Here is a 24915-nt window from a genome sequence, read left to right as displayed (position 1 = left end):
TCAGCTGAGGAGCTGATTAGTTAAACTCCTTTTGTTTAAACATTAAGGCCCTACCAAAGGCATAAAAGCGTATTAAGGCTTCCTGAAGGGAGGCTCAACTCAACTCCCGAATGGATCAAGGAGATCTCTCTTTGTTTTTCAGCTTACCTTCCAACTTCCTCAACTCCCACTAGACTGGTATCTCTCATTTTATCTGAAGTTGAATTAGGTGGAAAAGTTGGTTGCAGCTTTGCTTAGTTGCAGCCTCTCTCTCAAGAAAGGCTCTGGGCTTGAACTCAATATTGCAAGACCTCAAAATGATAAAATCTTGAGGCTGTGAAATCTCAAAACTGTAAGCCTGGAAGAATGACTAATCACGTGATATCAGGGATATCCCAATCCCTGATAACTCAGCAGAATTCCCATGGGAGAGAGGTAGACAGGATTCTTAGCACACTGGAGTTCCTCTGGAATCAAAGTCACATACAAGCCCACTGGATTGGCAACATTTGCCTATTTTCTCCTCAATTTGATGAAGACCAGCTTCTCCGGGGGGCTCACTCTTTTCCTTGCTGGGTCTCAACCTCAACAACTGTCCCTTGATCACGCAGGAAGTGCTGGTTCTTCTGGAATTTAGCTCTATACGCATTATTAGTGTCAACAACTTCACAAGAGTGTTTGGACTTGATTTATCTAATGGTTTCTTGTTATTGGAAAAGGAGAGGCCTTAGACTTCCTTCTATATCTTAGTTGGAGGCCCAGCTCCAAGGACAGTACTGCCCTGTGCCACTTATTGATCCAAACATATTTTTCTATATTAACTTAATCCCTATAGCAACTCTCTAAGAACGATAACACACTTGACCCTTGAGTAATGTGGTGGTTAGGAATACCAACCCCTTCACAGATTAAAATTCACACGTAACTTCTGTCTCGCCCAAAATTTAACTACTAAGAGCCTACTATGGACTGGAAACCTTACCAACAACTTAAACTGTGAGTTAACACGTGGTTTGTATGTTACATGTATTGTATACTGTATTCTTATGATAAAGTAAGCTAGAGACAAGAAAATGTTAAGAAAATCATAAAGAAGAGAAAATATATTTGCTCTCCATTAAATGGAAGTGGATCATCGTAAAGGTCATCTTCCTCATCTTCATGATGACGAGGCTGAGGAGGAGGAGAAGGGTTGGTCTTACAGTCTCCGCAATGGCAAAGGAAGAAGGGAGTCAGGAGAGAAAGGCACACTTGTTGTAAATGTTACTTAAAAATATCCGTGTGTAACTGGATATTCAAACCTCTGTTGTTTAAGTGCCAACTGTGTTATGCTCACTTTAAATACGAACAAACAGAAGCTCAGAGAGCCCAGTGGCCCTGGCAGGGTCCAGGTGGTAAGTGGAGGAGCCGGCACTCATGCCGAAGGCCCCTCCTCTCCTGCCTCCACTTCTTCCCCCTAGTGAGGGATCCAGACAGTTCTCACATAGCTCCAGAAGGCTGGATGAGGACAAGGCTGGCTGCAGAACTGAATAAACAAAAGACCCAGGGGACTCCAGGGAGGTGAAGAAATGACACATTTCTATAGTGAACAGCAAATCAGCGACCCAGCCAATGAGGAAGAAGTGCCAGGACAGGGCCAGGACGAGATCAGGCAGGAGAGGAGTCTAGGCGCACGCACTCTCAGGGAACTGGGGAAGTTCAGGATCTGCTCTGTGCCTGGGAAATAGGCCACCCTTTCGCTGAGGTCAGGAGTCATGCTCAGTGAACCGAGTGAGAAACTCGCACAGGTGCAGCCTAGAGGCAAGTGGCCACAACTGGCAGAGGCCCTAACCGACCGTGCAGCGTTTCCTCCCAAGGCATACGCCATGTTTCAGCAAATAAACAGAGACCAGTGTTCCATGTAATCAAACTGGATAAATCACAGCCCCCTAGAGTCTCTCTCCTCAGACAGATGCCTCCCTTTTCAATGATAGAAAGCCTGCCCTAGGCAATGCCATTGACTTCATGTCTGCCAGTGCTTTGATATCCATGCAGTGGGTACTTTTGTAAAGAAACGAGAACTTTTGACTTAAATGATCAGTATGCCAGCTATTAGCAGGTACAATCATGAGCATTTTTAAAGAGAAAATATTACACTGATGTTTGACCTCAAAACCTGACTCGTCTAAGATAACAATAGGGTGAAAATTCATTGTTTTCCTTCACCAATGCATGAGAGAAAGAGGGCGTGGAGTCATTGCTGGCAAACGTTTGAAAGAGCCTGTCTAATTAATCCAATGCCCTCTCCTCCTGACTGATGGATTAAGAGGAAGCGACAGATGTCATCTGTGTTGACTTCAGCAGAGCTTTTGATTCCGTTCCACATGATTTGCTCATCAACCCAAAATAAACAGGCCTCTGTATCACAGCTCAGAGGTGGGCATGAGAAGCTGGGTGCCTTGGCTTTTTGGACTCTTATCAGTGGGTTCTCTCTCCGTGGGGGGTCCCAGGAAAGGCTGTCTCACAGACCAGGTGACATCAAAGGAAAGTCTTGAGTAAGCCGAAGAGAGGAAACAGGGGTCTCTGCAGAAGAGCTGGCTGGGGATGTCATTCTCTGGGGACTGAGAAGGCACAGACCCTGCTTCAGTCTGAGTGTGGAAACCACTTTGGGATAGGGCCCAGCCCAAACCCCAACCAAGCCTGGGTTGACAGTGAGGCCAATTGGGGATCAAATACTGCAGGGAGCCAAGGACTCTGGAGGAGAGAGAGACAGAGCCTCCAGGTGACTTTGTTACTCCTGTTTTAATAGGTGCAAAAATAAGGGATGTGGAGTAGGGGTGGGAGGGAGAGGGAGGCACACTCACTGCTTTTTGGATGGTTCATTTTTGCCCAGATCTTTTTATTCCAAATGAGAGTAGGTACCAGACAGCGGCCATCCAAGCCCAAGAGCCCGAAAGCCAATGTGGGGACCAGGAATAGGGTAAGGAGTCCCAAAATCACACTCTGCCACTGATGCAAGGGCTGTGATTCCAGGGACCCGGGTCCCAGCCCCCAGAGCCCAGGGACGGTGATTCCAGGGCCAGTGCGAGCTGCCACGGGGTATGTTTCATTAGTCATCCCTTCATTCCGCCTGTGTCTTCTGCAGCGAGGAGGGCTTTGGGGCACTGTTCAGTTGGCTAAGCTTTCCTGAAGGGTCTCAAACGCACCTGTGCAGAAAGTCCAGGCAGGAAAGAAAGCAAGCCAAGGAGAAGACAGCAGGGGAGGGGAGGCTGCCATAGGGGGTCCCCCACTAACGTGGTCAGCACTACTTACCTCCAGCAGATTGTAGCCTTGTGGGGGGATAACTTGGTTCAGATCATCCACGTTTTCTGAAAAAAAATTGCAAGTCTAAATTTTATGTGAAGCCTAGCAAATATTAAACACTGACAACTCCTTTCAACTGGATTACCCAAACCAAGCCTGTCTGTGAGTCAAGTTTGGCCTACAGAAGGCCAGCTTATCTCTCCTGCCCCAGGTTTGAGGCCCACGGGTCCTGGAGTTCCCCGGCTCCACCAGCAGGACAAGCTCCCAGTGCCCTCTGCCACACTCAGTCTTAGAAACAGCCAACCCAGCCAGGCGTGGTGGCTCACGCCTGTATTCCCAGCACTTTGGGAGGCCGAGGTGGGTGGAACATCTGAGGTCAGGAGTTCGAGACCAGCCTCATCAACATGGGGAAACCCTGTGTCTACTAAAAATACAAAATTAGCCAGGCGTGGTGGCTCATGCCTGTAATCCCAGTTACTCTGGAGGCTGAGGAAGGAGAATCGCTTGAACCCAGGAGGCAAAAGTTGTGGTGAGCTGAGATTGCACCACTGCACTCCAGCCTGGGCAACATGAGTGAAGCTATGTGAAAGAAAGGAAGGAAGGAAGGAAGGAAGGAAGGAAGGAAGGAAGGAAGGAAGGAAGGAAGGAAGGAAGGAAGGGGAAGGGAAGGAAAGGGAGGGGAAGGAGAAGGGGAGGGAAGGAAGGGAAGGAAGGAAGGAAGGAAGGAAGGAAGGAAGGAAGGAAGGAAGGAAGGAAGGAGGGAAGAAGAAAGGAAGGAAAGAAGGGAAGGAAGGAAAGAAGGAAGGGAGGAAGGGAGGAAGGGAGGGAGGGAGGGAGGAAGGGAGGGAGGAAGAAAGAAAAGAAAGGGCCACCCTAGACCCTGGTCACTAAACAACTTCTCATTGACTTCTGCCTTGGAATATAAAATAAATGGAGGATTACACAAATAAAACAGGAAGAAAATTCAGAGGATTAACCACAGGAAGGGAAAAGTTCTAGTTTTTCAATGAGTCCCTGTGTTGACTAGCATCATATGCACAGAGGAAACCAACCAGAAACTGAAGTTCAGTTGGGCAGGCACATCCCTGGCTGGAGCCCACGGCAGGGCCCACAACCTCTGTCCCTCTGGGCACCCCTATTCCTCCAAATCCTGGGACAGCCTCTTCTCTTCAACCTTTTTTTTGTTGTGTATTTTTAAGGCGGGCGTATAGGGTTGCTTTGATATACACGATGCAATGGCTACTATAGCTAAGCAAATTAGCATGTTCATCACCTAGTGTAATTACGGCTTTTTCATGGTAACAGCACCTAAGATCTCTTCTCTTAGCAACTTAGATGGAGATTTAAAATCTGAAGTCAGCTCCCCCCAATTTTTTTGCCCCAACAGTGCTTTTAAAAAATCTGAACAAATTTAAAAACTGGGAAACTACACATAGAAATCCAGATTCTCTTGAAAACTCCAAAGACCTCTGTCCCTCCCCTGGGCAAAGACACCAGAGCTGAATGGTCACCTCTTTCCTCCACAGAGGTCTCGGCTTTTCCCATTTCCCCAGCCCCTACCTGGGCTGCTTTGCTGCACGCAGTGAGGCCAGGGTGAAGAGATCAGACTGCCTGAGCTGGGTTGCAGAATCGCTTTGTGCCTCAGTTTACCTCTCTGTAAACTGTATCACCTCATATGACAGCAGGGTGAGTTGATGAGATAACATGGGTAAAGTGATTAGAGCAGGGCCCAGAACACAGGAACAGGGCGGGGGAGGGGCGGAGCACAATCGGTGTATTCCAAGTGTGGACTCCATTGGCACCAGGCAAACCCCTCTTTAAGAGCTGAAAGGCTTGAGGCTTTGTGCCGGCTTTCTCCCCCACCTTTGAAAGCTCTCCTCCAGACATTGCCCAAAGCTCGACTGTTGGAGGTTGATATGACACCCTCCTGCTAAACAAGTTTCCCATTTGTGTCTCTGGCCAGGCATCCCCCCTGAGCACCAGGGATTCTCAATTGTTGGAGAATGTCTCTGACTTCTCTGATCCTCTTCACTGTGAGAACTCAGGGCTTCTCTTCACCCAGTGTGGGGACTCAGGGCCTCTCTCTGACCAGTGTGGGGACTCAGGGCCTCTCTCTGCTCAGCGTGGGGACTCAGGGTCTCTCTCTCTGCCCAGCATGGGGACTCAGAGTCTCTGCTCAGCGTGGGGACTCAGAATCTCTCTCTCTGCCCAGCATGGGGACTTGGGGTATCTCTCTCTCTGCCCAGGGTGGGGACTCAGGGTCTCTCTCTGCTCAACCTGGGGACTCAGGATCTTTCTCTGCCCAGTGAGAGGACTCAGGGTTTCTCTCTGCCGAGTGTCGGGATTCAAGGCCTCTCTCTGCCCAGTGTCAGGGCTCAGGGCACCTGCCTGAGCTCTTCCCTCTCCTGGGAATTTGTTTTGCTTCCTGGCTGACACCAGTGATCCTTGAGGTCTCCATGTGAGTATTCCTTCCTCAGGAAGCCTTTCCTGCCCCATGATTCCTTGGCAAGTGCGCTTTCCTCACCTCAAAACCCTTCCCACAATTGTAACCAAACACTGACTTGTGTGAAGAGGGTGATTTGTCTTCCTGCCTCACTGTGAGTGCCGTGGGGGCCTGGAGCACGTCTCCCCGTGTGTCACCAAACCGCCAGTGCCTGACTTAGAAAAGGCAGCTCAGAAATAGCAAAGGAATTGAATAATTCATCCAAATATTAAATTTCAAAAGCATGGTTCGGAAAAATATCAGCGGCTTTCATCAACCACACACTAAAACATCAGCTGGGTCTAGATGCAGGCACAAGTGTGGCATCCCACGGAGGCATGGTCCTGGCACCCTGAGCACCAGCCAGGCCACACCTCGAATACTCCTGTTGTCCCATTTTTCTTTAAAAAGATGCTCCTTGAAATATGTGTGGACTGGGACAGGCTCTCCCTTCTGGAGGGTAGAGTAACCCCCACGGAGCTTAATGCAAAGTGTGGCTGCTATTTCCACTGAAGTTTTCAGGAGCCTTGTTCTAGTTACCTTCATGTGATGCCTGGCCCACCGCAGGTGTCCCCTGAGTCCAGGCAGACGGCCAGCTGCAGGGTGAGGTGCTGCAGGAAGGGAGCCTTGGGGCTGTCCCTGAAGGAGCCAGCCCAGCCTGGCTGCATCTGGAGCCCGCATCCTGCAGGGGAATGCGAGGTGCTCAGCTATCCTCTGGCTCCACTCGGGCCAAACTGGAGAAGAGGCGCTTAACCTTAGCCTGGGGAACCTGTCAAAATGCTTTCCTGCCTTAAGCTTCTGTGATTGTAAAATATCTCAGACTAAATGGCCAGGACTCAAAAGAGGGACTGGGAGGGCTAGAGGATGCTTACAGCTGGGACCCAGCCAGTCCCCAAATTGGACATAAAATAGCCAGTTGAAGGAAAAGGTTTGGGAGATTGGGAAGCCCTGCTGGGATTTGGTCATAAGAGGAAATGAAACCAAGGGAAATTATTTAATACCAGTATTTGCTAATCATAACTTTTTGCTTCTTTGAACCACCCCATGGGCCAGTCTCACTGCAATCTTGCACTGAAGGAGGAAGTGGGTGGAGGGGAGGTGGTTGCCGAGGCATTTGGCTCTGCCTCAGGGTGACGCTTCCAAAGCGGGACCGCACCAAGCCCTGTCTCCAGGGCCGGGAGCATTCTGAAAGGGGAACCCAAGGTCAGAGACTGACTCCCCAGTGCAGGAGAGAAGACTGGGACACCACCTCCTGGGCCAGCCACCTCCTGCTGGTGGCCTGAAAAAGACAGAACCAAGACATCAGGGATCTCGAGCTGTTTCCTGGACGCCTGAAGCTTGGGGGTTCTGTGTGCATGGTGGAGAGGGGGTCCCAGCTCCCAAACTCCAGCAGCAGGGAGCAGAGCAGCACAGGAGGAAGGAAGAAGGTCTGCCTCCATGCAGGGCCTGCACGTCCTACACACCTTCAGGGCATGGGCTGAGGACGAGCCCCAGTGGCAGCGAGCACGCTGTGCCCAGATGCTAATGCTGGCTTTCCCTTCGCCCAGACCTGGACAGTCACTCAGGTGTGGGGTCAGCGCAGAGGTACTGGCTGTTTCCCGGAAGCACAGGCACTCTCAGGCCTCCTTCCCTCCACAGGAGGATGTGACCAAATATTCCATTTACCTAGTGTGCCAAGGGAAACTTAACTGTCTCTTGGAGCAGAACTGAAGAAGTGACAAGTTATTTAGGGGATGTTTGGTTTGCAAGGAATATCCTTTTATTTTTATTTATTTATTTGAGACAGAGTCTTGCTCTGTCTCCCAGACTGGAGTGCAGTGGCCTGATCTCAGCTCACTGCAACCTCTGCCTCCTGGGTTCAAGTGATTCTCCTGCCTCAGCCTCCCAAGTAGCTGGGATTACAGGAATGCGAGGTGCTCAGCTATCCTCTGGCTCCACTCGGGCCAAACTGGAGAAGAGGCGCTTAACCTTAGCCTGGGGAACCTGTCAAAATGCTTTCCTGCCTTAAGCTTCTGTGATTGTAAAATATCTCAGACTAAATGGCCAGGACTCAAAAGAGGGACTGGGAGGGCTGGGGGATGCTTACAGCTGGGACCCAGCCAGTCCCCAAATTGGACATAAAATAGCCAGTTGAAGGAGCTGGAGCACCACTTCCAGCTAATTTTTTATTTATTTATTTATTTATTTTTTGTAGTGACGGGGTTTCACCATGATGGTCAGGCTGGTCTCGAACTCCTGATCTCATGATCCACCCACCTTGGCTTCCCAAAGTGCTGGGATTCCAGGTGTGAGCCACAGCACCCAGTCCCAGGAATATCATTTTAAAAAGAACGAAGTGCCATCTTTTGTTTTTATCATGATGGCACATGGTGGGGGGAAACCATAGTTTTATTTACTTCTTGTTAGGTACAAAGTTGCTTTCACATTTCTCCTTCTCACACAGGTCCAAGTGCCAAGCCTCCCTCTGTCACTTCCCCATGCCCCTGTCAGAGCACTCAGGCCTGTCCCCACGGGACCCCGTAGGCTCCCCCCAGGCCCTCTGAGGTACCTCCCGTCCCACAGGACCTGCTCCCATCAGCCTCACCCAACTTTCTGTGAGGCTGGCCACTCTGATTTGTGCCCCAATGCTTGAGTCCTTCATTGTGTGTGGACCCCTGTGCTTGCCAATTCAAAAGAGACCCTGAAAATAATCCAATTTAACCTCTTTATTTTAGAGATAAAGACAGGAAATTAAGTAGATTTTAAAAAGTAATTTCCACTCCAGGTCAACCCAGACATTTAAAGGAAGAACAAAAAGTGACCCCCCTCATCTTCCCATCACTTTCTGCCACACCACGATGGCATCTGACTGTTTCACATTTGTCAGATGCACCATTGATTAGATAAGGGCTTTGGCAACACTTTTAAAAATAGAAACGATAAGGAAACACTTCTGCGTAAATGGAGTTGCATCCTGGATCTCAGAGAAATGCTTAAGTGAGGGGAAGAGGGATCTCGGGACCCAGGAAATGTCATTCTGCAGCCCTGCCCACCTCCCAATGCCTCACCTGCCCCACAGCCCCCTTGCTGGGCTCTCAGATGGAGGGACAATGCATGGTCCTGCCAGGCAGACATTGTGACCCCTGTGTGGCTCCTGGGTCATGACCCTCCTGTTGTGGGTCCCAGGGGGCGGGTTATTGGAATTGCAAGGCCCCAGATGTCTAGCTCTGCCAGCACCCACCTGCAACCTTGCCATGGCACGTCCCCTCCAAGCTTCTGCTTAGAGGAAGTCACCTGAAAGAAGAGCTGAGGCCAGCCCTGCCTCTCACCCAGGATATTGATGGTCACTGTGAAGACCATAATGCTTTCCACTAATCCCTCGAGATGAGGCAGATAACAGCACTATTCCTGTCCATGGAAATATATGGAAAGGAGCTGATATCCTTGTCTCTCCATGTGATGGTGCTTCACGCGTTCATCATTGAACGCATGCGTACACTTGATCTCAAGAGGGAGAGCAGTGAAGAGGGAAACAGTCAACTTTTTGTTTTCATAAGTAGCACAATAGATTTTTTAATGAATTAAGTGTTTTTTTCCAGATTTGAAAGAGATTTTTGTTTTTTCTTTCTGTTGGGCTGATTTAAAGAAGAGATGATAGCTGGGCACGATGGCTCGTGCCTGTAATCCCAGCACTTTGGGAGGCTCAGGCGGGCAGATCACCTGAGGTTGGGGGTTCGAGACCAGCCTGACCATCATGGAGAAACCCCATCTCTACTGAAAATGCAAAATTAGCTGGGCGTATTGGCACATCCCTGTAATCCCAGCTACTCAGGGGGCTGAGGCAGGAAAATCGCTTAGGTGGAGGTTGCAGTGAGCCGAGATCATGCTATTGCACTCCAGACTGGGCAACAAAAGCAAGACTCTGACTCAAAAAAAGAAAGAAGAAGAGATGATATTAAAAAGATAAACAAACAAACAAAACAGCAACGAGGAAAGCAACAACCCACGACAGACCACTAAACACAGTCCCACCCAAACTGCAGTGGCAATGGTGAGTTCCCAGGACGGCCTGGCAGGACCATGCATTATCCCAGGAGGCGGGTTATTGGAATTGCAAGGCCCCAGATGTCCAGCCCAACACAGCTGATCTAATAAAAGAACCAATGGACATAATATTCCAAACAAACACAAAGCATCGGCCATCTTCACCAAGGAGCTGGCATGCAAGTCCAGTTAGCTTCCCCACCTGGCCACTCTCTCGCTGGCCTGGGAGCCTGCAGCATTCAGCACGCAGGGTTCAATCTTCACCGTCCGAGCCTGCCTGCATTTCAGAGCAGTGTGGCAGTTAGGCCAAGGGTGCAATTCTGTGTCACACCCTGGGGGACTGTTCACTGTGCCTCAGCCTTCCTACCTGAGAGCTTATTCATGAGACAGGTATGTACTTGGGCAAACACAGAAAGCAATGCAGAACACAATTAGAAAAACAAATCTTTCACCCTTTTTATTTAGAGCTGGGGGTGGAGAGAAACGTGTGTTTCTTTGTCTTGAGATACACAGAGATACCACCAGTCTGGAGAAGTTACTAAAATGAATTTAGTTAGAAGACATAAACTCCTGGTATGAATTTTGTGAATTTTGAACTTTATTTTTAAATCCAAAGTAAAGTAACCTTAGGTTCTAGCCTCAGGGGCTTCCCAACAGTTCTGTATTCTTATACCATTCCATCCAGAGCAGGAATGGCAGCCCAGTGACCCGTGGAGCCTGGCCCTTCTTTTTCAGATCTCTCAAACATCACTTTCTCTGAAAATACCCTTCCTTGTTAGTTAAACCCCCAAAAAGGCATCTTAGTTGTTCAACCAAACATAAAGAAATTCTAATCTAAATTAGAATTTTTATTAATTATTTAAGTTTCATTGCTATTCTATAAATAGGAAAAGAGAGATACACCCCGCCCAATCTACCACCACTAATCTAAGAAATCCTCAATGATTTTTCCAAGAAATTACTGCACTAGCCCCTCAAATCTACGGTTGTGAAATTTCACATTGGTATAGTCGTGCAGATCATTTTTCCAAGAGTAATTCTTTAGGAGGGCCATTCAGAAAGTTTTATAAAGTCCTCCTAGAGACAGGAAGAGGGAAAATCGTCAAGAACTAATAGAAATAAATTCCTACTAATGTGTTTCCTGAAATTATCTACCTTTGAAGATGCTTTCCAGCAACCTAAGAATGGTACTTTAAGAATGTCTCTTAACAACAAATATCTAGGTCCTAAATTGAAGCAAATGTTGGTTTACTCCTTTGGTGATAATGTCTACAAATTCTGTAAATAATTCACATTCTTATGGTTAGTATGTTGTAAAGACCACCCATGTTGACAAATAGAAGTTTTTAGCTAGAGGAGAAATAGCAACTGTGGCTTGGAGCTAAATTCCATTGCAGAAGCGCAGCACTAAGGACCATCCTCCAGGAGACAGGGGCTACCTGAGTGTGGGGACGGGGGAGGTGACGAACGTGTGTTCAGAAACCCATGGCAGTGACACTAAGTGGCTGTCCGCCCCACTCCAGGCTTGTGTGAATGTTCTGCTTATTCTTAGCCTTCAGGGCAATTAGCCAAAGCTCAGGGTTGAGTGGAAATCTGGGGAAAACACCAAAATAATATATTCAAAGGGAATGACCTAAAAAATGCAGTACGTTGCATCTCTCTGTATCTCCGTACAAACGATTGTACTTGGCTTTTTCTGAATGAAGGGAGTTTCCTGCCTTTGCATCTCTAACCGTGTTTTGTTTTGTTTTCCTCTTTTTGGCAAAGAAAGAAGAATCTGCAGGCTGTATGAAAGGCACTGATAAATGCACGCAGCCCCTCTCTTTTGTCTCTCGGCCAAGGGGTCTGTTCTGGGGGTCTAGGCGCTGACTCAGCAACCGCGCACAGTAATTCTCTCCAAGAGAACAGTCGATGGTCAGCAACTTCATATTTGTGGTCAAAATGAAGCGCTTAAGAAATGTCTACAGCTAATGAAGCGCAGCTGACATGCAGAAGCATTCGTGAAGGGGATGCGTTGGTGATTTTCGGGAAGCATTTTTGTATTTGCGAGATGAATTTCAATTATTTTCATTCAGTGCTCTTTTTGACAGCCCTGAGAGTGAATTCAGTAGGCTGGTATTCTTTCAGTATCAATAGCTAAGAAAGTCAAAGGGTTGTAACTTAGGAATCTGAGGCATATTAAAAGCCAAAGGTGTACAGCCCAACAACGCAATTATAAAATTCCTCAGCTCTGCGGGCTTTGGCAAGATCTCCATTTTAAAACCATGACATAAATGAGAAGAGACAGAAATGGTGCCCAACAGACAGCGACACCAGGTTGCAGTTGGGGTTTCTCCTGTCCTTACCCATGAACTTGTATCTTAATCGCCTGACAGAGATTTTAAAGAACTGCATGTGTGTCCCCTGACATAATAAGAATGACGATAAATCTCTTCTTTTCTGCTAATGACACAGTTTTATTATCATGAACTAGGAGTGATCTCAAAAAAAATCCAACCACAGCCGGGAAGAATGAATCAAGTTGAATTATGTCAAACCTAAAACCAGTGTTTTTGCAGACACTCTCCACAACTCAATGGGTCACCACTCTGTAAGTTCATGAGCTGGTTGATGTGTTGAGCTCACTTTGCTGGTGAGAGCCTCCACGTCCTTAGCTGCTCCAAGACGCGTCAGAGAAGGTATCTCCAGGATCTTTTTAGGTCTCCAGTGACAACGGTTGGTAACACTTACACTCGAGAAGTTTCAGGTCCTAATTGTCTCTGCCAGACTCCATTAAGGGTGGAACTCAGGGGTCTCACTAAGAACAAGATTTAAATTCAGACCAGTTCTAAAGATACTTCCTGAAGAGATGCTTAGATTTTGCCTGTGATGGCCCTCCTCAAGACAAGGAGGGCAGCCTCTCCTTGAGACACCACTCTACGGACTTCTTAGCTTTGGAAGGAGCTGGTAGGTCCTGCCAGCTCACCCCTGGATTTCCTAGCGAATCAGCTGTGCTCTGTCAGCCACGTGGAACTGCAGATCTCAGCCTTTCCAGGGAGCTCAAAACAGGTCCCAACCAAAAGAAGTGATGATGAGCCGTGGACACAGCTGCCCTGTGTCTCTCTTGCTTCCCTTGGATTAATCTTGGGATCACATTAAGATATCAGAGGCTACATATTTGGACCACAGAAATTTAACCTAATCCAGGATCTCATTTACTGAGTAATGCTTTCATGCCATTGCCTAGCCTTTTGTCATGGTTTATTGCAAGAAATTGTCATAAGAAAATAGCTCTTAGACTTTTTGTGAAAACACTGTTTAAGCCTTTTCTCATTACGTTATCCATTGTCCCATAGTGGAATTCTGCTTTTGATAATTCATTGCCAGAGAGCACTGAGTCAACCCTGAGGAACTGAAATACTTCCTGTTTTCTGAAAATGGAAACCATGTGATATAACTTTTTGCCCCATTTGTTTTCTCTATTTTCTGTGATGCTCAGAAAGAAATGCAATGCCCATTCTAAATGTATTGTCCATTTTGAGGGACTAGTTTTCTTCTGTTTCTGTGTTCTTGCTTTCTAATTTATTTGCTATAGTGGGCCTATAGGCCTATATCACAGCCCAGCTTTTTTGAAAATAATGGGTTTTTAAAAGTAGCTATTTACAGGCGAGGCGCACTGGCTCACACTTGTAATCCCAGCATTTTGGGAGGGCAAGGCCGGCAGATTGCCTGAGCTCAGGAGTTCATGATCAGTCTGGGCAACACGGTGAAACCTCATGTCTACTAATATACAAAAAAATTAGCCAGGTGGAGCAGAGTGCACCTGTAGTCCCAGCTACTTGGGAGGCTGAGGCAGGATAATTGCTTGAACGTGGGAGCCAGAGGTTGCAGTGAGCCGAGATGTGCCACTGCACTCCAATCTGGGCGATACAGTGAGACTCTGTTTCAAAAAAAAAAAAAAAAGTAGCCATTTACAGTAACTTCTAGATTTATGTGATTAGTGGTGAGAAACAGTGAGATAAGTTGGAAGATAATGTGCCATTCCTATTCTTCTTACAGGGAATCCTACAGGAAATTCCTACTCTTCAGACTTGTTCTCTGCTAAACCAGAGGGCGTTCCCCAGAACCTGCTCTTCTGGGTCAGCCTCCTGCTGTCTCATTCTTCCATTTTTTTCTCCATTGATGCCCAAAGCACAACCAAGGTCACTTTGTTTCTTGAGCTGAGTTCATGATGGAGCATGTGAGAATATATTTTCTTTCACAGCCTTCTGAGTCAGCCACATGGGCTGAGATATAATGGAGTTGCTCCATGCTGGAGTGGGTCTTGTGTGTTTCCCGTGGGCTGGTGATGCCTCATCTTCCAGTGGGTCACAGATCTTCACATGGAAGGATGGGCTTTTGTTGGGGCTTCCTGGCTGGAGCACTTGCTCAAGTGCAACGGTCGATACCTGCAGGTACAAGACCAGTCCATGGAAGCACATTGATATTCTGTAAGATACTGAATTTTTCTTACCCTTGAAATGCCACTATTACTAGGTTGCATCAAAATGATTGCATTCTCAGTAGATTATGGAATATTCTAGAAGTGTGTTCCTCCAAAGTCTATTTCAATGAAAATTCAAGAGGAGTGAGTAATTAACCCCTAATATAATCTCTACTAACACTCCATGAAACTTGTATGAAGCTCTCCTGGGAGGTCAGACAGGGTGGGGGGTCCAGGAGAAGGAGGGAATTGAAAACCTATATCATTATTTAAAGACTGCACTGCAGGGTCATAAATGCCATAGCAGCTCAGGCTCTCCTCGCCTCTGCATCTTAGGAAGGGGTCTCAGAACAGACATTTGCTTGCACAGTAAATCCAATGAAATGTTGCCTCTGAGAGACTCATTAAACAAAATGACTTGGAAAAGTGAAAAAGCAAAAGTGTGTATCAATCATTTAGGCCAAATGAAAGGAGGAATGGCACTATGGTTGCATTTAAAGCATGATTTGGTCATTTTTATGGTAATTAACAACCCAAGACAAAGACATCATAGTCATGAACCTTCATTGCTTTGTGATGTAGCCCTGAATTACACAAAGCAAAACCTGTTCAAATATCAAGAGGAAATAGACAGAAATGTAATTGATGTAGAACTTAACCCACCATTTCCATGTGTCAAGAGGCAAGGAAACATGCGATTTAAAATCACTTGGAGAAAAAGGCCCCCCAATGGCAACCGCATGGCCCTGAGCTGGGTGGGCTTTCCTGCTCCAGCCCCTGGGGCTGAGGCAACGTGGAGGCTCTGCCACTTCCTCCACACTTCCATATTGAGGACTGGGGTGAATTTAAAAAGGAATCACGGTTCTGGAGGAAAATGTTAAAGGTTAAAGTTCTATGAAGTTAGACTTTCCTGGTGAGTAATTGAAGAGAAGCTGCCTTAGGAGTAAGCACCCTATGGGGTGCTAATGGGGCCAGGCTACTCCCCATGTCTAACCCACCTCCCCAGCCAGACCCTAATGCTTGGGAGCACCAGGAGCCTGCCAGCCCTGCAAAACCCTCCCTCCCCTCACCTGCTGGGCTCCCTTACCCCTCCAGGCACTCACAGGAGGCTCCTCAGGGAAGGTTTCAGGCCTTACTGGGAGGGAGGAGGGGCCTCAGATAGGTGCAGTGGCCTGCACCTTCCTGCAGCAGGGTCCAGTGGGAGGTGGTGTGAGTCAGGTCCGGGGGAGCACACGGATTGGTGATTCCAGGTATAATCAAAGGAGATGGGCTGGATGTTTTTCCTCAGAGATGAATGTGACCTGAGCCAAGGCCCTTTTTCTATCTTTGGCTTTTGAATACCTGGCCTGCCTCAAAGTAATTTTATAAAGAAGGGAAAAAGAAAAGAATGGTAATACACCCAATGAAAGACTAAAATACTACTATAATAACAAGAGGGCCCAAGCCTCCTTCGAAAATCTAAAGACCTCCAATGACTTCCTGGCTTGCCAAAATCCTTCCAAAGATGACCAGCTCCTCCCTCAGTCACCACCCCATCCCTTCCCACTTCTCTCCAGTCACACTGGCTTCTGCTTCCTCCTCCACACTCTGGGCACCTGCATTTGCTGTTCCATCTGCCTGGAATGCTCTTCCTGTACATCTTCCCATGGCTCCCTCTGTCCCTTCCCCTTCCATGGCCACAGTGTCTAAAATTGCAGCCTTCCCCAACACACACATGCACATCCTGACTTACTTCCTTCTTACTTGCTCTGTTCTTCTTAGCATTTAGCACAATTCAACATTTTAGTTTTTGTTTATTTTGTTTTCCATCCTTCCAACCCCACTGGAAAATAAGCTCCATGAGGAAAGAGACTTTACATAGTTTTATTTTCCCCTAGCATCTAGATCAGTGCAGGGCATGTGGTAGTCCTGAGCACATGGTAGCACTCAAGAAATACTTGCTGAACAAATGAAGAAACTCACTGTAGACCCAAGGTATGTGGGTACACCCTTACTATCATAGTGCTTAGACACTTGCATCTCTGTTTGTTTTCCTTGGTTCCTGGCCATTGAATAGTCTTGACCCAGTGAGACACCATTTTAGAATGGAAGACACTGCCTGAGAGCCAGAGAGACCTCATTTCTCATGATCTCACTGTAATTCCCCCAAACTCCTCTGGACAATTCCTCACTCAATTGTAAATAACAATTATAAAAAAGGAAAATAGCTATCACCTTTGAGCAGTTATGAATAAATCAGACACTGTACTAATTACCTCCTGATGTTCCTGCAGGAAGCTCAGGAGGGGAATACTGTCATTATGTTATTTTACAGATAAATAAATGAATTCTCAAAAATAGTAAGTTCTTTACCCAAGAGCCACAGCAGAGCAGAAACACAGCTGGGGTTTAAACCAAAGCAGTATGTGTGGACATCCTAGTGTCCATACAATTGTTACCAGACAATGTGACTTCCCTGGGAAAGGGATAGTTTGGGCTGATGTCCTTTCCAGCTTTAAGAATTCCTCTCTACCCAACTGTTGATCTACCAACCCATCCATCCTCCTATACACCCACCCATCTGTCCATCTACCCCCAACTCATTCACACATTCAACCATTTATCCATCCATCCATTCATCCATCCATCCATCCACCACTCATCCATCTACCTATTCACCCACCCATTCATCCATCCATCCACCTCTCCACCCACTCATTTACTCATTTACACACTCACTCACTCATCTACTTATCCACACATTCACTTGCCCACCCACCCATCTCTCCATTCATTCATTCACTCCTCTATCTAACCATCCATTCATACATGTATCCACTATCCACCCATTCACCCATTTACCCACCCACTCATCTATAATATTTATCCACACACCCACTCATCTAAACATCCATCCATTCATCCATCCATCCACCTATCTGCCCATCCGTCCATCCATCCACATATCCATCCATCCATCTATTCTGCCACCTTCCTACCTGATGAACAATGTGTATCAGTAACACAGTAGAAATATTAAATACCTCCTTCCCATCAGATCAGCCACTCCACAGTGCGTGTCCTACTAGTAGTCAGTCATTGCTGACATCTTTGTCCTTAAAGAATAGTACATCATGACTCCATTAGCTATACCAATAACTTGGAATTTGAGATGACAGAAAATTGGCCAGAAAAACAAATAAACTAACAAGCTAACATGAAATTCAACCAGGCAAGAAATACAAGAGCTAGCATTTGGTGGAAGGGGAGTAAGGGAGATGTATTTTCAGTACAAACAGTGTGGGAGCTGGCCATGCCTTCAAATGTATTCGATGTCTGGATATGTTTTTTTTTTTTAAATTAAGGATTAGATTGGCAAAACAATACAAAATACAGTTTAAAAGGACAAATAGAAATCATTAACATTCCCTTCAAGTGTTTACCAAGGGCGGTGGCAAGCACATGCTCCACTCTCTGTCCTGCGCTGCCTGCTCAGGGGAAGCCCCAAATGTGAGAAGCACATGGCCCCCACCTCAAGGAACGTTCAATTCTTGAAGGGGAGAAAAGGCATGCTTGGTCACATGACAAGATGGCAGGGAGTGGTGGGAAGGAATGGCACAGGCATCGAGGGCAGAGACAGAAGGTGACATGTCAGAAAGGTTGGGAGACAGTGTTGGGTCTTTATAGAAGGAAGGGACCCCCTAACTTGGAGATAGGCTGCCCCAAGGGCATAGCTTTGCCAGGCACTTGGAGATGGAAGTCCAGCTGCCAGCAGTCCTTGGACCTGCCAGTCCTCATCCTCACCTACAGTAGCAGGAACCAAAAGTCTGGGTAACTGCCCCCTAGAAGGTTCCCTGTCACCACTCACACAACCCTCAAGGTCAGAGCATGCGAGGAGAGGCATCCACTCCATCTTCATCCACTAAAGCTAAGCCCCAGCCTGGGGGTGTCCAGCAGCCGCTCTGTGCCAGGGGTCCCAGTGCAGAGGCCTGAGCCGTGTCCACTCCATGCCCTGGGCTTCAGTGTGCGTTTGTTGGTGTTCCATTTCACTTGTTTTTCTGCCCATCACTAGGTTACCCTTATATCCTGTTGAAAACACAGAGTTCAAAATGATATCCTCACCTTTCTTTTGTGCATACATTTTTTCACTCTTTTAGAGTAAATAAATATCATTAAAGTTCGCAATTAGATATTTTCCTTACAGCACAGACTTGGATTCCTTTAAGGGCTGGGACCTCAATAGCTCCTTGGACCTGTCCTCTTGTTTGGGCTACTGGGCCTAACACACTTTGGCCCTTAGAGGACATACAGTCGTTGCTTGTGTTTTTGTTTTGTTGATTCTTAAAAGCAGTTTTATTGATATTCATATGCATACCATACAATTCACCCATTAAAAGTCTACAATTCAATGGGTTTTTAGCATATTTACAGATTAAGTTTCATCATCACTGCAGTTAATTTTAGCGCACTTTCATCACCTCGCGAAAGAAATCCTGAACCCTTCAGTTACCAGCACCTCACCCCTCTTATGCAACCGCTAATCTCTTCCTCTGGAGATTTTCCCATTCTGGACATTTCACATAAATGGGATCATGCAGTATTCAGTCTTTAGTGACTGTCTCCTTTCACTTAGCATAACACTTGCAAGCTTCATTCATGTGGTAGATTTATCAGTACTTTATCCCTTTTTAGGGCTGAATAGTATCCCATTGTATGGACATAACATGTTTTATGTATCTGTTCATCAGTTGATAGACATTTGGGGTTTTTTTTAATACTTTATATCCATTATAAGTAATGCTGCCATAAAATTTATGTACAAGTTTTTGTGTAGATCTGTCTTCATTTCTCTTGGGTATACACTCAGGAGGGAATTGTTGGGTCACATGGTAATTCTGTGTTCAATCATTTAAGGAACTTCCAGACTGTCTTTCAAAGTGGCTACACCATTTTCTTTTCCCTCCAGCAGTGTATGAGGGTTCTGATTTCTCCAGGTCTTTGTCAACACTTGTCAGTGTCTGGCATATCGATGTGTTCTGAGTGATGACCCAGGCATATCTAAGGATGAGAGAAGTAAGCATCTAAGGATGAGAAGTAAGCTCAGACTCTCACTTCTGAGTGAGAGGGTGGGCATCACTACCCATAGCTCACAGCCTTCCCTGCAGATCCCACCAGCCGTATCCCAGCAGTAGCTTCCCAGACTCCCAACTGCCTCAGCTTCTTTTCTTGGATCCCAGTTCCTGCTTTGGAGCTTCCTGCTTTTGAAAGCGCCTGTGTGCATCCGACTCTGGGTCAGTCCTGACATTGCTCTCACCAGCACACTGCGGACATGGGCACACACACAGCCCCGCACTACCAACAAGCAAGGTGGGCTTCCCCCAAGCCACCTCCAACCCTGCCACGTTCACAGCCACCAGTGGAGAAGGCATGAACAATGCTAAAACCCAGCAAATGATTTCATCTGAACAGGCAACAGCTCTGTCCTGGGCTGAGTCTGAGTGGATAAAGGAGGAACGAGGAGAGGAAGTTGCAGGGTCCTGCTGACAAAGCACAGGTGAGGCTTTCCATCCGTGGTGATTTCAGCTGGGGGTGGGGAAAGGCAGGCGGGGCTTTCGGGCTGCAGTATTCATTCCTGTTTAGCCCACCTCGGTGAACGTTCACAGAGAAGGCTGACTGAATTATTTTGCAAAAGGAATTCAAACTCTCTGGATTATACGATCATCTTGAACTGTGTATCGTGTTTCCTCTTTGAAAAAGCATTATTGCTGATAGGATTCTTTTTTAATGGAATTATCATTGACCTCTGGTTCCATTAGTCTGTTTATATGAACTTTCAACAAAGTTACAAAGGAGTATTGCCCGGCACCCTCACACGTGGCCCCACAGTGACCAGAGCCACCTGCGACCGTGCTGCCCCAGCAAGGGGAGGAATCTGGAAACAAAGAAAACGGTCCTAATCCATGAGAAAATTGGACCACAGCCTTTCCCAAGGAATATCCCTCAAAGCAGTAATTCCATACGCCAGCGATAGGTAGTAAGTAACCAAGAGCCCTGTGCTCAAGCAGGCTTATAAATCACTGATTCAACACGGTGCAAGTAGGTTTATTTATTGCAGCTTTCTTTTTCTTTTAGTTTTTAATACTGAAATGTGAATTATGAATCTCCAGGAGGAGAATATGATATGTGCTGTTTCCAAAGCTCTTCTGACCACAAACTGTATTTTAAAGACTATCTAGTAGGACTGTGTTTTCACGGAACGCACTTTAACACTGTTACATATTAGTAATAGAAACTGGAGACAATGAAAGTTTGTGACACTTTCCAAGGGAGAAGATAGAGGCCTGTCCTTCTTGTGCTTGGGTCTCAGTCCAGCTGCTCTGTTCTGCTTGTATGATGACTGTATAATATATAACATATTTAATGTAATTCTGTTGCTTGAAGAATACTGATGCCCTGATTTTGTAAACTTCATAAGGCATCGTTGTACTGATACACGGTTTTGTGTCAAATACCTGTTCTTTGAAAAGAAAGAAGTTTCTTCTCCATCATGCAGTTTAGAGTGTTCAACATTGTCACCTTGAGGTGCAATCACAGCCTTTAGGTATCATTTCCAGGAGGTTAGGATGAATAACTGACCAGAAATGTGAGAAGCTTTGTTTTCTCAGTGGAAAGCAGCAGGCAAATCTATGGCTCTCACTGCTAATTGCCCACGTGGCCACAACAGACCAGCTCCCGTGGGTCCCACCTTGTCCAGGCGAAATGGCTTCCAGTGTTGACCAACCCAGAGACATCCATGGGAAACTGAATGGAAACTGATCAAATTAATGAAATTGATAGATGACACAGAACTGGGAAGAAAGAATAATGTAAGAGGTGACTGTATTCGTTTCCTTGGATGTTGTAACAAAGTGCCACAAATGGGTAGCTCAAGGCAACAGAAATGTACGCTCTCACAGTTCCGGTGGCAGAAGTCTGAAATCAAGGTGTCCACAGGGACATCCCCCTCTGAAGGCTGTAGGAGAGCACCATTTCCTGCCTTTTCCTGGCATCTGGGGGCTGCCCAGAATCCTCGGCATTCCTTGACTGGCAGCTCCATCACTCTCATCTCTGCCTCTGTCATCACGTGGCATCAACACATCCTGCGTGTCTCTGTCTCTGTGTCCACACTTCTCTCTTCTTTAAGGACACTAGTCATTGGATGAGGGTCCACCCTGTTCTGGTATAACCTCATCTTAACTTCATTACATCCACAAAGGCCCTATTCCCAAATAAGGTCACATTCACAGGTACGGGGTTGAAATTGGAACATGTATTTTGGGGGGACATACCTCAATACAATAACCAAAGGAAAGTCTAGAAACATCTTGATAACTGGAGCAAAGATTAAACGTAGAGAAAGACATTCAACAATCATTTTAAAAAATGTGCACTTGGACTCAGAAATACACTTAAATGTGAACCTGTCTGGACCTGTACTTTTTTTGATTGGTAGGCTATTAATTGTGGCCTTGACTTCAGCCCTTGTAATTGGTATATTCAGGGTTTCAACTTATTCCTGGTTTAGACTTGGGAGTGTGCAAGTGTCCACGAATTTATCCATTTCTTCCAGATTTACGGGTTTATGTGCATAGAGCTGTTTGTAGTAGTAATCTCTGATGGTTGTTTGTATTTCTGTGGAATTGATAGTGATCTCCCCTTTATCGTTTTTTTATTGCATCTATTCAGTTCTTCTCTCTCTTCTTTTTTATTAGTCTGGTTAGTGGTCTGTCTATTTTGTTGACATTTTCAAAAACTAGTCCCTGGATTTATTGATTTTTTGAAGGGTTTTTGTATCTCTACCTCCTTCAGTTCTGCTCTGATCTTATTTCTTGTCTTCTGCTAATTTTTGAGTTGTTTTTTTTTTATCTTGCTCCTCTAGCTCTTTCAATTTTGATGATAGGGTGCTGATTTTAGGTCTTTCCTTCCTTCTCATGTGGGCATTTATTGCTATAAATTTCCCTCTTGACACTGCTTTCATTTTATGAGACCAATATCATCCTGATACCAAAACCAGGCAGAGACACCACCATAAAAGAAAACTTCAGGCCAATATCCATGATGAACATTGATGCAAAAATCTTCAATAAAATACTGGCAAACCGAATGCAACAGCACATCAAAAAGCTTATCCATCACGATCAAACAGGCTTCGTCCAGGGGACGCAAGGCTGGTTTAACATATGCAAATCTGTAAACATAATCCATCACATAAACAGAACAAAAGACCAACACTATATGATTATCTCAATAGATGCAGAGAAGGCCTTTGACAAAATTTCAACAGCCCTTTAGGCTAAAAAACCCTCAATAAACCAGGTATCAATGGAATGTATCTCAAAACAATAAAAACCATTTACAACAAACCCAAAGCCAATGTCATACTGAATGGGCAGAAACTGGAAACATTCCCTTTGAAATCTGGCACTAGACAAGGATGCCCTCTCTCACCACTCCTATTCAATATAGTATTGGAAGTTCTAGCCAGAGCAATTAGGCAAGAAAAAGAAATAAATGGTGTTCAGTTAGGAAAAGAGAAAGTCAAATTGTCTCTGTTCACAGACGACATGATCATATATTTAGAAGACCCCACTGTCTCAGCCCAAAACCTCATTAAGTTGATAAGCAACTTCAGCAAAGTCTCAGGATATAAAATCAATATGCAGAAATCACAAGCATTCCTATACACCAACAACAGACAAACAGAGAGCCAAATCATGAGCGAACTCCCATTTATAATTGCTACAAAGAGAATAAAATACCTAGGAATACAACTAACAAAGGATGTAAAGGACCTCTTCAAGGAGAGCCACAAACCACTGCTCAAGGAAATAAGAGAGGACACAAACAGATGGAGAAACATTCCATGCTCATGGTTAGGAAGAATCAATATTGTGAAAGTGGCCATCCTGCCCAAAGTAATTTATAGATTCAATGCTGTCCCCATCAAGCTACCATTGACCTTCCTCACAAAACTGGAAAAACCCACCTTAAACTTCATATGGAACCAAAAGAGAGACTGCATAGCCAAGACAATCCAAAGCAAAAAGAACAAAGCTGGAGGCATCACACTACCTGACTTCAAACTATACTACAAGGCTACAGTAATCAAAACAGCATGGTACTGGTGCAAAAACAGAGATATAGGCCATTGGAACAGAGCAGAAGCCTTCGAAGCAACGCCACACATCTACACCCACCTGATCTTTGACAAACCAGACATAAACAAGCAATGGGGAAAGGATTCCCTGTTCAACAAATGGTGTTGGGAAAACTGGCAGCCATAAGCAGAAAGCTGAAGCTGGACCGCTTCCTTACACCTTATACAAAAATTAACTCCAGATGGATTAAAGATCTAAACATAAGACCTAACACCATAAAAACTCTAGAAGAAAACCATTCAGGACATAGGCATAGGAAAGGACTTCATGACAAAAATACCCAAAGCAATGGCAATACAAGCCAAAATAGACAAATGAGATCTAATTAAACTTAAGAGTTTCTTCACAGCAAAAGAAACAATCAGTAAAGTGAATTACAACCAAGAAAATGGGAAACAATTTTCACAATCTTCCCATCTGACAAAGGGCTACTATCCAGAATCTACAATGAACTAAAGCAGTTTTACAAGAAAAAACAAACAAACCCATTCAAAAGTGGGCGAAGGATATGAACAGACTCTTTTCAAAAGAAGACATATATGAGGCCAACAAACATATGAAAAAATGCTCACCATCCCTGGCCATTAGAGAAATGCAAATCAAAACCACACTGAGAAACCACCTCATGCCAGTTAGAATGACGATCATTAAAAAATCTTGTTCTGTGCCCTGGTCCTGTGACTCATGCCCTTTGTCCTAGTAAGTGATCTGGCTCTGGCAAACTGCCCTAGGGAAACTTGCCTGGACAAGTAGCATCTTGCAATGGTCTATCCTGTGCAGACTGCTGCTGTTTCTGGTTAAGCTGGATTCAAATGCTAGATGGCAGGGCCTCGCCTTGCACGATTGCTTCTTCCCCCAGAATATTCATCTCAGGAATGAGCAGGCTAGTAGTGTTCTTGCATGACGTGGCCATTCTGGTAAGATGGTAAATGCTTGGGGCCTGGACCCTGAAGATCTTCCCAAGGTCATTCCTGCATGACAGTCCCGAATAAGCAAGGCAGTCTGCCTATTGCAGCCACCCCACGTTCTAGGGTCATTAACCCATCTGCGGCTCCCAGCCTGGGAGTCCTAAATGCTTAGATTAGGTCCTTCCTCTCTCTTAGGGTCAAATGCAAACAAAAATGCTGCAAGGCACAGCACATGAGGGGCATCCCAGGGCCTGAACATTCTTACTCTGACTAGGGATGGCTCTGGGCAGCATCCACCATGCCTTAAGTCGGGAGTCTGCACACTTTTTCTGTAAAGGGCTAGATATTAAATCTTTCAGGCTTCACAGGCCACACATGATCTCAGATGCAACTATCCACCGCTGCCACTGTGGCTTGGAAGCAGCCATAGACCCTCTGCAAATGAATGGGCATGGTGGCACTCAGATAAAACTTTACTTAAAAACAAGTCATGGGCTGGATTTGGACTATAAGTTATATTTTGCCAACACCTGCTTTAAATTAAATCTGAACTTCCCTCAGAAGTGGACATATTTCCCCTTCTAAGTTTTTTTTTTTTTTTTT

Source organism: Cebus imitator, unplaced genomic scaffold (genome assembly GCF_001604975.1).
Source record: "Cebus imitator isolate Cc_AM_T3 unplaced genomic scaffold, Cebus_imitator-1.0 Scaffold106, whole genome shotgun sequence".
Taxonomy (NCBI): Eukaryota; Metazoa; Chordata; class Mammalia; order Primates; family Cebidae; genus Cebus; species Cebus imitator.
This window is presented reverse-complemented; position numbering follows the sequence as displayed.